The 14,712-nt window shown below is 52.9% G+C and overlaps 3 non-coding genes and 4 pseudogenes across 3 annotated transcripts; all 7 read left to right on the forward strand.

Moving 5' to 3' along the window:
• The first annotated feature begins 344 nt into the window (after positions 1-344).
• Positions 345-517, forward strand: LOC133106544 (U2 spliceosomal RNA; annotated as a pseudogene).
• Positions 518-3,195: 2,678 nt separating this feature from the next.
• LOC133106346 (U2 spliceosomal RNA) lies at positions 3,196-3,370 on the forward strand (annotated as a pseudogene).
• A 351-nt stretch (positions 3,371-3,721) lies between these two features.
• LOC133105725 (U5 spliceosomal RNA) lies at positions 3,722-3,838 on the forward strand. Its single transcript, XR_009703919.1, has one exon. It is a non-coding gene; the product is annotated as a U5 spliceosomal RNA (small nuclear RNA).
• Positions 3,839-4,694: 856 nt separating this feature from the next.
• Positions 4,695-4,871, forward strand: LOC133106444 (U2 spliceosomal RNA; annotated as a pseudogene).
• Positions 4,872-5,221: 350 nt separating this feature from the next.
• On the forward strand, positions 5,222-5,338 carry LOC133106102 (U5 spliceosomal RNA). The gene has a single exon (XR_009704280.1). It is a non-coding gene; the product is annotated as a U5 spliceosomal RNA (small nuclear RNA).
• Positions 5,339-10,803: 5,465 nt separating this feature from the next.
• LOC133106502 (U2 spliceosomal RNA) lies at positions 10,804-10,981 on the forward strand (annotated as a pseudogene).
• Positions 10,982-11,340: 359 nt separating this feature from the next.
• LOC133105726 (U5 spliceosomal RNA) lies at positions 11,341-11,457 on the forward strand. Its single transcript, XR_009703920.1, has one exon. It is a non-coding gene; the product is annotated as a U5 spliceosomal RNA (small nuclear RNA).
• The last annotated feature ends 3,255 nt before the right edge of the window (positions 11,458-14,712 follow it).

The raw sequence follows: 14,712 nt of genomic DNA on the forward strand, positions 1-14,712 counted from the left end.
GGACACACGCAAGTGGAGGTGCCTGTGGCTGGCAATAAACTGCTTTAAACAGGCCATCTGGTCGGCCCGCACTGTGTGCTGCCCGGTACAAAGGTCATCTTTTTTAAGGATCTTGTTGGTTATTTTAAACAGTTTTGTGTGGTTTTATCAATAAAAAAAGGGAAGGGTAAGGGGTCATGGTGGGAATTTTAATAAAATTACATACCTTTTATTGTATTTCTGTATATGATTTTACTTGAATGTAATTTTGTGATTTTGTTATTTAAGATTTGTTATTTATTCCTGTAATGACTTTCCCTTGCAAAAATAATGTATTGTAATTTTGAAATGTATTGATACAATAAAAACCTTTAAAAACAAAAAATCTATTCTTATCAGTTCAATATCTGATACGTCCCCTATCAGGGGACTATATATTAAACGGATTTTTGGCACAGGGAGTCGGAGAAGGAGCTTGCTCCGTCCGCTTCAAGCATCGACCCGTTATTGCAGTGCGTTCGGGAACGGTGCGCCTCTCCAAGTTTTGTGCAAAAAAAGGTTGTGTTTTGTTGCCCTGTTCTTCCCCCTTTTTGTTTGTTTGTTTGTTTGTTTATTTTGTATGTATGTAAATCGATTCTTTTTTAAAAAGATTTTATCAAGAAATATTTTAATGAAAGGTCTGAAGGGAGAGGATGGAGTTTTAAATACTGATACCGAGGGCATGCTAAGGGTGGTGGAGGAGTTTTACAGTAATTTATTTGGGGAAAAGGAGGTGGAGGAGGAAAGGATGGGGGAGGTGCTAAATTTTATAGAGGGGGTGGTGCAGGACAGAGGCAAGTTGGAGGGAGGAATTGGGAGGGAAGATCTAAATTATAGTTTTAAGTCTTTAAAAAAAGGCAAAGCACCGGGCTTAGATGGGCTGCCACAGGAATTTTATGGGAAATTTTGGTATTTATTGGAATCGGACCTTTTAAATATTTTTAACGAATTTGACAACTTTAAAATTTTACCCAAGAGTTTTAGAGAGGGGGTGGTCACATTGATTTTTAAAAAAGGGGATAGGTCCAATATTAAGAATTGGCGTCCGATCACCCTTTTAAATTTCAATTTTAAACTCTTAAGTAAGATTTTAACCCTGAGGATGAGGACAGTTTTACCTGACGTGATCCACCCGGATCAAACTTGTGCTGTGGCTGGAAGGAGGATCACTGACAGCCTCGTACTGGTAAGAGACGCCATCTGTTATGCGAGAGACAGAAACATTCGGCTCGCTGTACTAAATTTAGATTTTGAAAAGGCGTTTGATCGAGTCTCGCACCAGTACCTGTTCAAGGTGCTGGGGAAAATGGGCTTTTCGGCTGGGTTCTTAGCACGGGTGGGGCTTCTGTATACGGGGATTAGAAGCAGAATCCTGGTGAACGGGGTCCTCTCCAAGGCAGTAGATGTCCGCTGCGGTGTCCGCCAGGGCTGTCCGTTATCGCCACTTCTGTTTGTGTGCTGTATAGAGCCACTGGCACAACTGTTGAGAAGGGATACCCGGATATCAGGGCTGGGCATTCCAGGGAGCGGTGGGCAGGAGGCCCGCTGCATTTTATATATGGATGACGTGACCGTACTTTGCACTGACCAGCCTTCCATTGACCGGACTGTTGACAGGACAGTGTGGTTTGGGAGGGCCTCAGGGGCAAGACTTAACAAAGACAAGTGTGACCTAAAACTGTACGGACGTTGGACAGAGACCGAACTCTCTGGAATGCCAATGACTGTAAGACCTGACCAGATGAGAATCCTCGGGGTCCAATTTAATTCTGACGGACGTGGGGATGGGAACTGGGAAGGGATTTTAAGAACAACAGAAAAACGGCTGGGGTTTTGGAGACTGAGGGAACTATCGCTGGAGGGCAAAATTCTCATTTTAAAATCAGTGATTTTACCCTTGTGGCTGTTTGTGAGTGTTGTGTTTGTGCCGTCTCGTGCCGTGTTGTCTCGTCTTGATCGTGCTGTGTTTTATTTTTTATGGGGCACAAAATGGGAGCGGTTGCCCAGAACGGTGGTGAAAAAGAAACCAGAGAAGGGGGGGAAGGGGGTTCTGGATTTTTATACTGTGTTGCGGTGCCACTTTTTTTAGCGGGGCCGATTTTAAAAGCATTGGGGTGGTGAAGGTGCCTTTAACGGTTCCTTTGGCTTTTAAAATGGTGGGGGAATATTACAAGATGAAGGCCTTTTTAAAGAAGATGGGGTTGGAAGGGGTGGGAGCGGGGGTTTTAACTAACCACAAGTCTCTCCTGTCCTTTGTGCAGGGTAGGGATCCGGTGAGCCAGGTGCGTGAGCTGGCAGTAGGCCAGCCGGAAGAAGTTTGGAACGCTGTGGCCCACCCAGATCTGCTGCACCGTCATAGAGACCTGGCCTGGCTGGCGGCGCATGGGGTCCTCCCGGTCCAAGGAGTGCTGCATGCCCGGAGACTGGCCAGGACTGCAAAGTGCCCTTGGCCCAGGTGTGAGGAGGAGGAGTCGGTCCGCCACTGCCTGTGGGACTGCCCGGTGGCAAGGACCCTCTGGACACAGTGCGGGCCCCTGATCCAGCTGCTGCTGGGAGCGGGACTGACCCTGCAGTGCCAGATGGTGCTGTACGGCGTGGGCAGGGGAAGGACCTCACGCCGGTGGAGGTGCCTGTGGCTGGCCATAAACTGTGGGAAACAGGCCATCTGGACTGCCCGCACTGTGTGGCTGAAGGAGAACAGGGCCTTGTCACCGGAGGCACTGAGGAGGGTGGCGTTTGCCTCCCTCAGAGACTACATGTGGCGAGACCGGCGGAGAAGAGGAGTGGACTGGGCCAAGGGGGCATGGGGGCATGCAGCCTGGACAATGATAATGGGGCCGGGAGGGCCAGCCTGACCGGCCGGGATCTGTTATGACGAGGTAACAGGGGCGGTGTGAAGGCAGGTTGTTTAAGAGCGCCCACCGCTGCCCGGTACAAAGGTCTTCTGTTTTAAGGATTGTGGTTGTTATTTTAAATATTGTGTGTGCTTTTATCGATAAAAAAGGGAAGGGAAAAGGGTCCTCGCGGGAATTTTAATGAAATTACTTGCTTTTATTGTATTTAAATATATGGCTTTACTGTAATGTAATTTTGTTATTTATGAATAGATATTTATTTCTGTAAGGACATGCCCGAGCACAAACAATGTATTGTATTTTAAAAATGTATTGATATAATAAACCTTTTAAAAACAAAAAAATCTGTTCTTATCAGTTTTATATCTGATACGTCCCCTATCAGGGGACTATATATTAAACGGATTTTTGGCACAGGGAGTCGGAGAAGGAGCTTGCTCCGTCCGCTTCAAGCATCGACCCGTTATTGCAGTGCGTTCGGGAACGGTGCGCCTCTCCAAGTTTTGTGCAAAAAAAGGTTGTGTTTTGTTGTCCTTTACTAGGTGGGTGGGTTGCCCTGTTCTTCCCCCTTTTTGTTTGTTTGTTTTTTTTGTATGTAGGTCTGTAAATTGTGTTGTAAATAGGCTCAATATGTGCCCTTGTTGTAAGTGTGCTTGCCTCTGTTTTTTAGCAAAATGATGTAGTAGTTTTGTGTGCGGGACGTAACTGTTTGTCATTGCGCTGTCTCGCTTTTCCCACCTTCCCTCTCGGATTGTCTGTCCGGCCGGCTGGCAGCAGTGGCAACCCCGGGTCAGTGGGAGTGGCTGGGAAGGGGGCCGGAGGCGCCTGGTGCGCTGAAAGGTCACATTTCGCTCGGGTTTCTCTTCAGCACGCACAAATCTTTCGCCTTTTACTAAAGATTTCCGTGGAGAGGAACGCACCTGAGTTTGTGCTATTTTTGGATGCTCCGTCCACAGGACGGGGCAGCTTTGAACGGTTTGCTCCTGGATCTGGTCCGGCTCCGGATTCCGGTTCGGGTGAGCGGGGGGAGGGCACCAGGGGTGGTGCGGGACCTCCACTGGCTGTGCGCGATGGGCAGGCTGTCGGTGCGGGAGGTGCTGCATCGCCATGGGTGCAGTGCCAGCCCACTCTGTCCAAGGGGCTGTGGGCTGGTGGAGTCGGTGGCGCACGCCCTATGGGAGTGCCAGTTTGCAAGGGTGTACTGGGGGTTGGTGCAGGGCCTCCTCAGGGGGATAGGGCCTGCCTTCACCCTGAGCAGAGAGAGAGTCCTGTACAGGCGGGGGCTGGCGGCAGTGGGAGCCGTGGCTGAGGGTGTAGTGTGGGAGGTGATAGGGTATGGCAAGTGGGTGCTGTGGGAGGACAGGATGGCAGCAGTGGGGATGAGGCTGAGGGTCCTGACTCCCAGCCAGCTCTTCTATAGGTTTTCGGGGAGGGTAGCGGAGAGAATAAGGGGGGATGGGGTGGTGCACGGGTGGGAATGGGTGCGGGAGTACTGGGGAGGCCTGGAAAGGCTTTTCCTCTGGGAGGGGGGTCCCGGGAATAGGTAAATATGTAAATATGTAAATATAATGTATGCGATTGGGGTGGCCGGGTTTGGGGTTTGTGGGGTGGGGCTTGCTTGTGGGGAGGGGGGAGGGTGGGGTTGTTGTTGTTGTTGTTGTTGTTGTTGTTTTTGTATTGTTTTTGTTTTGGGGTTTTGTAATTATGGTTAAGTGGGGGGTGGGATGGGATGGGGTGGGGTGGGGTGGGGGGTTTGAGGGGATGTATTGTAAAACGTTGAATGTACAGTTGGTGTAGCGGCGATGGTATGTATGTGTGTAAGTATTTAATAAAATATAAAAAAAATCTGTTCTTATCAGTTTAATATCTGATACGTCCCCTATCAGGGGACTATATATTAAACGGATTTTTGGCACAGGGAGTCGGAGAAGGAGCTTGCTCCGTCCGCTTCAAGCATCGACCCGTTATTGCAGTGCATTCGGGAACGGTGCGCCTCTCCAAGTTTTGTGCAAAAAAAGGTTGTGTTTTGTTGTCCTTTACTAGGTGGGTGGGTTGCCCTGTTCTTCCCCCTTTTTGTTTGTTTGTTTTTTTGTATGTATGTATGTAAATTGTGTTGTAAATAGGCTGAATATGTGCCCTTGTTGTAAGTGTGCTTGCCTCTGTTTTTTAGCAAAATGATGTAGTAGTTTTGTGTGCGGGACGTAACTGTTTGTTATTGCGCTGTCTCGCTTTTCCCACCTTCCCTCTCGGATTGTCCGGCAGGCCGGCTGGCAGCAGTGGCAACCCCGGGTCAGTGGGAGTGGCTGGGAAGGGGGCCGGAGGCGCCTGGTGCGCTGAAAGGTCACATTTCGCTCGGGTTTCTCTACAGCACGCACAAATCTTTCGCCTTTTACTAAAGATTTCCGTGGAGAGGAACGCACCTGAGTTTGTGCTATTTTTGGATGCTCCGTCCACAGGACGGGGCAGCTTCGAACGGTTTAAGGACAGACGGCAATGTGCGACAGGTATGCGGGTTGCTTGCGGGTTGCTTGCGAGTCGCCGATGAGCCGAGCCGACTTGCTCGTTTCTGGCTTATTGCCTGCTTGCCGCGTGCGATTGATGCCCCGCTCACTAAATAGCTTTGGTCGCTGCCTAGAGAGCAGCTATTCAGTAAGTACGTAATAGTGTACTCGGTATGTGTTGAGTGTTTTTGGCGGCTGTGCCTGCCAGTGGAGGACAGTGTATCTTGGTGGGAGGAGCAAGCTGAGTCCGGCCAGTCAGTGCGTGCGCAGGGTTCTTGGGAAGGCGGGGAGGGGGGCCGGCCCCTGGGCCAGGTGGCGTCTGCCCCGAGCGCGGTCCGGGGCCACCGGGAGGGCGCCGTCGGCAGGGGCCAGTTTGTGGTTATCGCTTCTCGGCCTTTTGGCTAAGATCAAGTGGTTTGTGGTGGGGAGAAGCGAACACTCTGTAAGTATGGCGACAAACAATTGGAGAGCTGTAAGGAATACGGTGAGGGTGAAGTGGGCAGGAGTCCCTGGGGGCATGCCACAGAGGGAGGAGTTTGTGAAGGCTTTTGTGTTGGAGAAGTTCTCGTTGACGGAGAAGGAAATCTTGGGGATTCAACGGAACGGAAGGGAGGAATTTGTTGACATAGCCTTCAGGGGACCGGATGCGTTCAAGGCCTTTATGGAGCGGAGTAAGAGGGAAGACCTGGGGCCGTTCCGACTGGAGTCCATGGAGAGGAGGAACCACAGGGTGGTAGTTATCAATCTTTTTGACATGAACGTGCCGGCTGTCGGGAGGTACCTGGAGAGGTACGCCAGGGTGGTGGCCGGACCCAGATACCGGAGGGACGCCTACGGATTCTGGAACGGCCAGAGGGTGTACGAGGTCCTGCTCCGGGAGAGTGACCATGGCTACGAGGGCTACCTCATTCCTCCAGCCCTCTGCATGGTCGAAGGAGTGAAGGGCCACATTATGTACTCCAGACAGCCTCCTTTCTGTCGGCGGTGCATGGAGGTGGGCCATGTCGACGCGGGGTGCAGGTCGGTGGTCTGCTACAATTGTAGACAGCAGGGGCACATGGCGGCTGAGTGCAAGGAGCCACGCACCTGCAACACCTGCGGCTCCGGGGACCATCTTCATGAGGGCATGCCCGGAGCGCCGCCGCACCTACGCCGACGCAGCCAGGGAGAGGGCAACGCCTACACCAGGGCCAGCGGGGGCTGAGAGGCCTACACCAGGCCCAACAAAGGCTGACGGGCCTACACCAGGCCCAACAGAGGCTGAGAGGCCTACACCAGGCCCAACAGAGGCTGAGGGGCCTACACCAGGCCCAGTGGAGGCTGAGGGGCCTACACCAGGCCCAAAGGAGGCGGAGAGGCCTGCATCAGGCCCAGCAGGGGCTGAGAGGCCTACACCAGGCCCAACAGAGGATGAGGGGCCTACACCAGGCCCAGTGGAGGCTGAGGGGCCTACACCAGGCCCAACAGAGCATAGCAAGGCGGAAAGTAGGAAGGGGGAGCAGAGAGGGCCTGCACCGGGCTCAGCGGGGCCTAGCACCGAGGAAGGCCCGATCCCAGACACCGATCTGGAGCTCGGCAGCAGGGAGGGGAGGGAGACGGCGGATGAGGGCAGCGACGACTCCGACATGGAGCTGTCCATGGAGGAGGATGCCGTCATCAGGCTGAGGGGAGAGAAGAGGAAGGAGAGGCCTGAGATGGCTGGAGCTCCACCAGGGGGGAGGCAGGCAAAGGCCAGGGCCCCGACCAAAGCCAAGGCTAGGCCCAAGGACTGGGCCGAAGAGGTAGAGAAGGAGATGGGGGATTCGGACGCTCCATTGCCGGCGGAACCCAGGATGGGGATGGAGAAAATTTTTGGAAGGAGGTAGGCTGAAGGCCAGCACCTTTTATTTCATTTTAATTAATGGAAAAAATTTTCTTGTCTCTTAACACCAGGGGCATAAAAGACCGGGACAAAAGGTTGGCGCTGTTTTTATCTTTAAAAGAGGCGCCATTCAATGTACTTTTTTTTTCAGGAATGTCATTTGGGAGGGGGGAGGGATGTGGCCATTTTTCGTAAGGATTGGGATCTGGGGCCTTCAGTGTGGTCAGTGGGCAATGTCCACGCTGACGGTTTGGGGATTTTGTTTAAAGGAAGGGGGGTAGAAATAGAAGAGTTTCTGACGATAGTCCCAGGAAGGCTCATGTGTGCGGATGTTTTGTGGGGAGGGGAGAGAATGAGATTTGTTAATGTGCATGCCCCGTGCAATATTTCTCAGCGGTATGATTTTTTTAAACTTTTGCCAGAAGTTTTGGCTACAAATAGGAGTATTATTTTGGGGGGGGATTTCAATGTGTCTGTGGATGAGGGGATAGTGGGGGGAAGGAGGGATTTTTCAGTTCTTTATTTAAAAAAAGAGATTTTGGTTAAGTTTTCTTTGTTTGATTGTTTTAGGGAAAATGGCCGACAGGGGGAGGGGTTTACATGGGCAAATTCCAGGGGCTGCAGGAGAAGGCTGGATTATTTTTTTGTGTCCAAAAGTTTTCAGTTGAGAAAATTTGTGGTGATGCCAAGCTGGTCATCGGACCATTGTTTAATAAAGTGCGTTTTGGAGGGAGGGGAGAACGAAAGAAAAAGGAGGTGGATTTTTAATGCCGAACTCCTAAAAGATTTTTGTTTTATAGAGCAATTTAAAGAGTTTTATTTGGGTTGGAAGGCCTTCAAAGCCCAGTTTTTATGTGTTTTGGATTGGTGGGAGCTGGTGAAAATCAGAATAAAGGAGTTTTGCGTGGCATACGGGATAGCCAAGAGGAGGGAAGAGAGAGAGAGAGTGTGGGCACTGCAGAGTGAACTGCAATACTGGGTGGGCGTGGCAAACAGGGGAGGGAGGGTAAAGACAGAAGAGGTAAAGGCTTTGAAGGAACAAATAAGGGCCTATTATATAGCGAAAGCAAGGAGGTTTGCCTTCCTGGCGAGGGTGGAGAGGAAGGAAAAGGACGAGAGGGTAACGCCTTTCTTTTTCAAGGCGGTGAGTGCGCGCCAAAGCGAGGGATGGATGGAGGCGCTAGCTACAAACCAGGGGGAGGTGAGGCTGCAGGAGGAAAAGCTAGACGCTGCAGCGCGTTTCTATTCTGTGCTGTTTGGGAGGGAGGAGAGGGACACAGAGGAGGGGGACAGGCTGGTGGCGCAGCTCTGGAGGAAGGTAGGGGAGGGGGATAGGGATGGAAGAGGTAAGGGAAGCCTTGTTCTCCCTAAAGGCGGGGAAAACTCCAGGGAAGGATGGGATAACAAGGGAGTTATATACCCACTTTTGGGGAGAGATGGCAGAGGACCTGGTGGAGGTGTTTAACCGGGTGGGAGAAGTGGGGAAAATGCCCCAGTCAATGAGGGAGGGGGTGATACACCTCCTATTTAAGAAGGGAGAGAGGAAAGACCTGGGGAACTGGCGGCCAATCACACTCCTCTGCACCGATTACAGGGTGCTGGGGAAGGTGCTGGCCAACAGGGCCAAGGGAGTTTTAGGGGAGGTTCTGGAGCCGGACCAAACTTGTGCGGTCCCGGGAAGGATGGGGTCCCAGAACCTAGTGTTGTTGAGGGATGTGCTGGCCTGGGCTAAAAGTAGGAGAGTGGGGATAGGTGTGATTGGCGTGGACCAGCAAAAGGCTTTTGACCGGGTCGACCACGCCTTCCTGGTACAGGTGCTGGACAGAATGGGGTTTGGAGGGGGGTTTGTTGCCTGGGTAAAGGCCCTCTACAACGGAGCCTTCAGCCGGGTGAAGGTTAACAGGGCTTTGAGTGCGCCGGTGAGGCAGGGTAGAGGGGTGAGGCAGGGGTGTCCCCTGTCCCCGTTGCTGTATGTGTGTGTGATAGAGCCCCTGGCAGAGCTGATGAGGCAGGACACGGTGTTTAGGGGCCTGCAGATCCCAGGCAGTGGGGGGGAGAAGGTAAAGGTGCTGCAGTATGCAGATGACACCACAGTGGTGGTCTCCTCAGAGAGGGACGTGGAGAGGGTCATGGGCCTGGTGGGCCAGTACTGTCGAGGGTCAGGGTCAAAGATAAATTATGGCAAGTCGACAGTGATGGTGACCGAGGGATGGAGAGGGAGGAAGGGGGAGCAGCATGGCCTCGCGGTGTGTGAGGACGGGATGAAGGTGCTGGGGATCCGGTTCAGCAGGGAGAGGGCGGACAGGCTGAACTGGGAACAGTGCCTAGAAAAGGTAAGGAAGAGGTTAGGCTTGTGGAGGGCGAGAACACTAACCCTATCAGGTAAGGTATTAATAGTGAAGGCGGACATTTTGCCGCAACTCATTTATTTAGGGAGAGTTTTCCCGATCCCGGCGGGGTGCAAGATCAGTTTAAACCGGATGATTTTTAATTTTCTGTGGGGAGGGCGTTTGGAACCGGTAAAAAGGGAGATTTTGTTTTTGCCAGTGGAGAGGGGAGGGCGGGGTCTAGTGGACGTAGGCCTGAAGCTTGAGGTGTTATACCTCAAAAGCATCGTCGACACCTTGGTGGGAGCGGAGAGCCACAAGAGTAGGCACCTCATGAGGATGTGGGTGGGGACAGCCATGAGGGAGCTGGTGGGGTGGGACAATAGGGGGCCGAGGGCGGAGGACGTCCCGTGGTGCTACACAAGGGCGGTGCTGTTTTTAAGAGCAAACAGCGAGACCATCATGGCGCAGGGGCTGAAGGACCATAGGGCCCTATATAAAGCGCTCTTGGGCAGGAGGGTGAGGGAGGTAGAGAGGGAGGTGGAGAGAAATGGAGGGCAGTGGAAGTTTTTGTCCGCCAGGTGGCTCCCAAACCGAGCAAGCGACCTGAACTGGTTGGGCAGTCTGGGGAGATTGCCGGTGAGGGAGAGGATGCACAGGGCTGGCACTGCCAGGAGCCCTTTGTGCCCCAGGGGCTGTGGGAGGGAGGAGACAGGAGGGCATGCCCTGTGGGAATGCCCTTTTGCTAAGGTCTTTTGGGGGAGGGCAAATAGGGTGGTGTTCCTCCCGATATGGGCCACAGCAGTGGACAGAGCAGCAGCCATGAAGGCTGTTGGTTTGGAGAGGGTGAAGGCTGAGGAAAGGGAGGTGTTCAGCCTCCTGGTGAGCTGGGGGAAGCTGGCCTTGTGGGACAGCCGAAATAATAAAATCGTGAACCCCTCAGACGGCATGACGGGGGTGCAGTGCTACAAGGGTTGGGAAAGAAGGGTGGCGGTGGAGATAAGGGTGTGCGCCCAAGTAGAGGGACAGGAGAGGTGCAAAAAGAAATGGGAAAAGGTGAAGGCCGCCTTAGGCCTATAGTAGTGGCCTAATATAATTAGGCCTATGAAAGTGTAAATAGTGTACATAATTTGTAAATAATGAATGGATATGTGTTGTTTTGTAGAAAGCGTGAGGGGTTTGTATATTGTTTGTGTTATGTGTGTTCAATGTAAATACAATGTAATGTGATATGTGTGGAAATAAAAGTTTATAAAACAAAAAAAATCTGTTCTTATCAGTTTTATATCTGATACGTCCCCTATCAGGGGACTATATATTAAACGGATTTTTGGCACAGGGAGTCGGAGAAGGAGCTTGCTCCGTCCGCTTCAAGCATCGACCCGTTATTGCAGTGCGTTCGGGAACGGTGCGCCTCTCCAAGTTTTGTGCAAAAAAAGGTTGTGTTTTGTTGTCCTTTACTAGGTGGGTGGGTTGCCCTGTTCTTCCCCCTTTTTGTTTGTTTGTTTGTTTGTTTTTTTTGTATGTATGTAAATTGTGTTGTAAATAGGGTGAATATGTGCCCTTGTTGTAAGTGTGCTTGCCTCTGTTTTTTAGCAAAATGATGTAGTTTTCTGTGCGGGACGTAACTGTTTGTTGTTATTGCGCTGTCTCGCTTTTCCCACCTTCCCTCTCGGATTGTCTGTCCGGCCGGCCGGCTGGCGGCAGTGGCAACCCCGGGTCAGTGGGAGTGGCTGGGAAGGGGGCCGGAGGCGCCTGGTGCGCTGAAAGGTCACATTTCGCTCGGGTTTCTCTTCAGCACGCACAAATCTTTCGCCTTTTACTAAAGATTTCCGTGGAGAGGAACGCACCTGAGTTTGTGCTATTTTTGGATGCTCCGTCCACAGGACGGGGCAGCTTCGAACGGTTTAAGGACAGACGGCAATGTGCGACAGGTATGCGGGTTGCTTGCGAGTCGCCGATGAGCCGAGCCGACTTGCTCGTTTCTGGCTTATCGCCTGCTTGCCGCGTGCGATCGATGCCCCGCTCGCTAAATAGCTTTGGTCGCTGCCTAGAGAGCAGCTATTCAGTAAGTAACTCGGTAGTAAGTACGTAACAGTGTACTCGGTATGTGTTGAGTGTTTTTGGCGGCTGTGCCTGCCAGTGGAGGACAGTGGATCTTGGTGGGAGGAGCCAGCTGAGTCCGGTCGTTACGGTAGCTCGCCGACCGGCCAGTCAGTGCGTGCGCAGGGTTCTTGGGAAGGCGGGGAGGGGGGCCGGCTCCTGGGCCAGGTGGCGTCTGCCCCGAGCGCGGTCCGGGGCCACCGGGAGGGCGCCGTCGGCAGGGGCCAGTTTGTGGTTATCGCTTCTCGGCCTTTTGGCTAAGATCAAGTGGTTGGTGGTGGAGAGAAGCGACAGTAAGTATGTCATCTAGCAATTGGAGAGCCGTAAGAAACACTGCAAGGGTGAAATGGGCAGGAGCCCCAGGGAGCATGCCCCAGAGGGAAGAATTCGTGAAGAGTTTTGTTTTGGAAAAGTTCTCTCTGTCAGAGAGGGATATTTTGGGCATCCAGAGGAACGGGAGAGAGGAGTTCGTTGACATCGCCTTCAGAGGACCAGAAGCTTTCCAGGCATTCATGGAGAGATGCAAAAGGGAAGATCTGGGGGCTTTCCGGGTGGAGTCCATGGAGAGGAGGAACCACAGGGTGGTCATCATCAACCTGTTCGACATGAACGTGCCAGATGAGGCGGTCGGGAGGTACCTGGAGAGGTTCGCCAGGGTGGTGGCCGGACCCAGATACCGGAGGGACGTCTTCGGCTTCTGGAATGGCCAGAGGGTGTACGAGGTCCTGCTGCGGGAGAGTGACCATGGCTACGAGGGCTACCTCCATCCTCCGGCCCTCTGCATGGTCGAAGGAGTGAAGGGCCACATCTCATATTCCAGGCAGCCTCCTTTTTGTCGGAGGTGCATGGAGGTGGGCCACGTCGACGCGGGGTGCAGGTCGGTGGTCTGCCACAACTGCCGGCAGCGAGGGCACATGGCGGTCGAATGCAAGGAGCCGCGCACCTGCAACGTATGTGGCTCCGGGGATCATCTCATGAGGGCATGCCCGGAGCGCCGCCGCACCTACGCCGACGCAGCCAGGGAGAGAGCAGCACCTACACCAGGGCCAGCGGGGGTGGAGAGGCCGGCACCAGGCCCAACAGAAGCTGAGAGGCCTACATCAGGCCCGACAGAGGCAGACGGGCCTACACCAGGCCCAAAGGAGGCGGAGAGGCCTACATCAGGCCCGGCGAGGGCTAAGAGGCCTGCATCAGGCCCGGCAGAGGCTGAGGGGCCTATACCAGGCCCAAATGAGGCAGAGGGGCCTACACCAGGCCCAGCGGAGGTGGAGGGGCCTACACCAGGCCCAATGGAGGCGGAGGAGCCTACACCAGGCCCAGCGTGGCCTAGCACCGAGGAGGGCCCGATCCCAGACACCGATCTGGGTCCCGACAGCATGGAGGGGAGGGAGACGGCGGAGGAAGGCAGTGACGACTCCGACATGGAGTTGTCCATGGAGGAGGATGCCGTCATCAGGCTGAGGGGAGAGAAGAGGAAGGAGAGGCCTGAGATGGCTGGAGCTCCACCGGGTGGGAGGCAGGCTAAGGCCAGGGCCCCTACCGAAGCCATGGCGAGGCCCAAGGACTGGGCCGAAGAGGTGGAGAAGGAGATGGGGAGTGCGGAGGCTCCACTGCCAACGGATCCGAGGGTGGCCATGGAGAAGATTTTTGGACGGAGGTAGGCCGGAGGCCAATAATTACATTAATACACTCTTAGTAATGGAGAGGATTTTCATGTCTCTAAATGCCAGGGGCATAAAGGAACGGGACAAAAGAGTGGGACTGTTTTTATCATTGAAAGAGGTCCCGTTTGATGTATGTTTCCTGCAAGAATGCCATTTGGGAGGGGGGAAGGACGTGGCCATTTTTAGAAGGGATTGGGTTTTGGGGCCTTCAATTTGGTCAGTGGGAAATGTACACGCGGATGGCTTGGGGATTTTGTTTAAGGGAAGGGGGGTAATGGTAGAGGAATTCCTGACCATAGTCCCAGGAAGGCTCCTGTGTGTGGATGTTTTGTGGGGGGGGGAGAAACTACGGCTCATAAACGTGCATGCCCCGTGCAATATTTCTGAGCGTTTGGCTTTTTTTAAGTTGTTGCCGGATTTGTTGGCCACGAATAGAGGTATGATTTTGGGAGGGGACTTTAATGTGGCTGTGGATGAAGGGATAGTGGGAGGAAGGAGGGATTTTTCAGTTAGTTATTTAGAAAAAGAGATTTTAGTTAGGTTTTCTTTGTTTGATGGGTTTAGGGAAAATGGCCGACAGGGGGAGGGGTTTACATGGGCGAACTCCAGGGGCTGTAGGAGAAGGCTGGATTATTTCTTTGTTTCAGAGGCGTTTAAGTTGAAAAAGTTTGTGCTGCTACCAAGCTGGTCCTCCGACCATTGTGCAATAAAGTGCATATTAGAGGGAGGGGAGCAGAAAAAAAGCAGGATTTGGAGTTTTAATGCAGAACTCCTGGAGGATGCAGTTTTTGTCGAGCAGTTTGAGGAGTTTTATTTTGGCTGGAAGGCTTTCAAGGCCCAATTTCCATGTATCTTGGAGTGGTGGGAGGTGGTAAAACAAAGGGTAAGGGAGTTCTGTGTGGCCTATGGGATAGCGAAGAGGAGGGAAGAGAGAGAGAGAGTGTGGGCACTACAGAGCGAACTACAATACTGGGTGGGTGTGGCAAACAGGGGAGGGAGGGTGAACGCAGAGGAAGTAAAGGGTTTAAAAGAAAAGATAAAATCTTATTACATCGAGAGAGCAAGGCGTTTTGCCTTCCTGGCAAGGGTGGAGAGGAGGGAGATGGATGAGAGGGTAACCCCTTTCTTTTTTAAAGGCGTGAGGGAGCGCCAGAGCGACGGATGGATAGAGGCGATAAGGACAGGCCAGGGGGAGGTAAGGAAGCAGGAGGAAAAATTGGACGCCGCAGCGCTTTTTTACTCTGTGCTGTTTGGGAGGGAGGAGAGGGACACAGAGGAGGGGGACAGGCTGGTAGGGAAGCTCTGGAGGAAGGTAAGGGAGGGAAGACAGGAAGCTCTGGGGAAGAAGATAGGCAAGGAAGAGGTAAGGGAGGCCTTGTTCTC

The sequence above is a fragment of the Conger conger genome, chromosome 12 (assembly GCF_963514075.1).
Source record: "Conger conger chromosome 12, fConCon1.1, whole genome shotgun sequence".
Classification (NCBI taxonomy): Eukaryota; Metazoa; Chordata; class Actinopteri; order Anguilliformes; family Congridae; genus Conger; species Conger conger.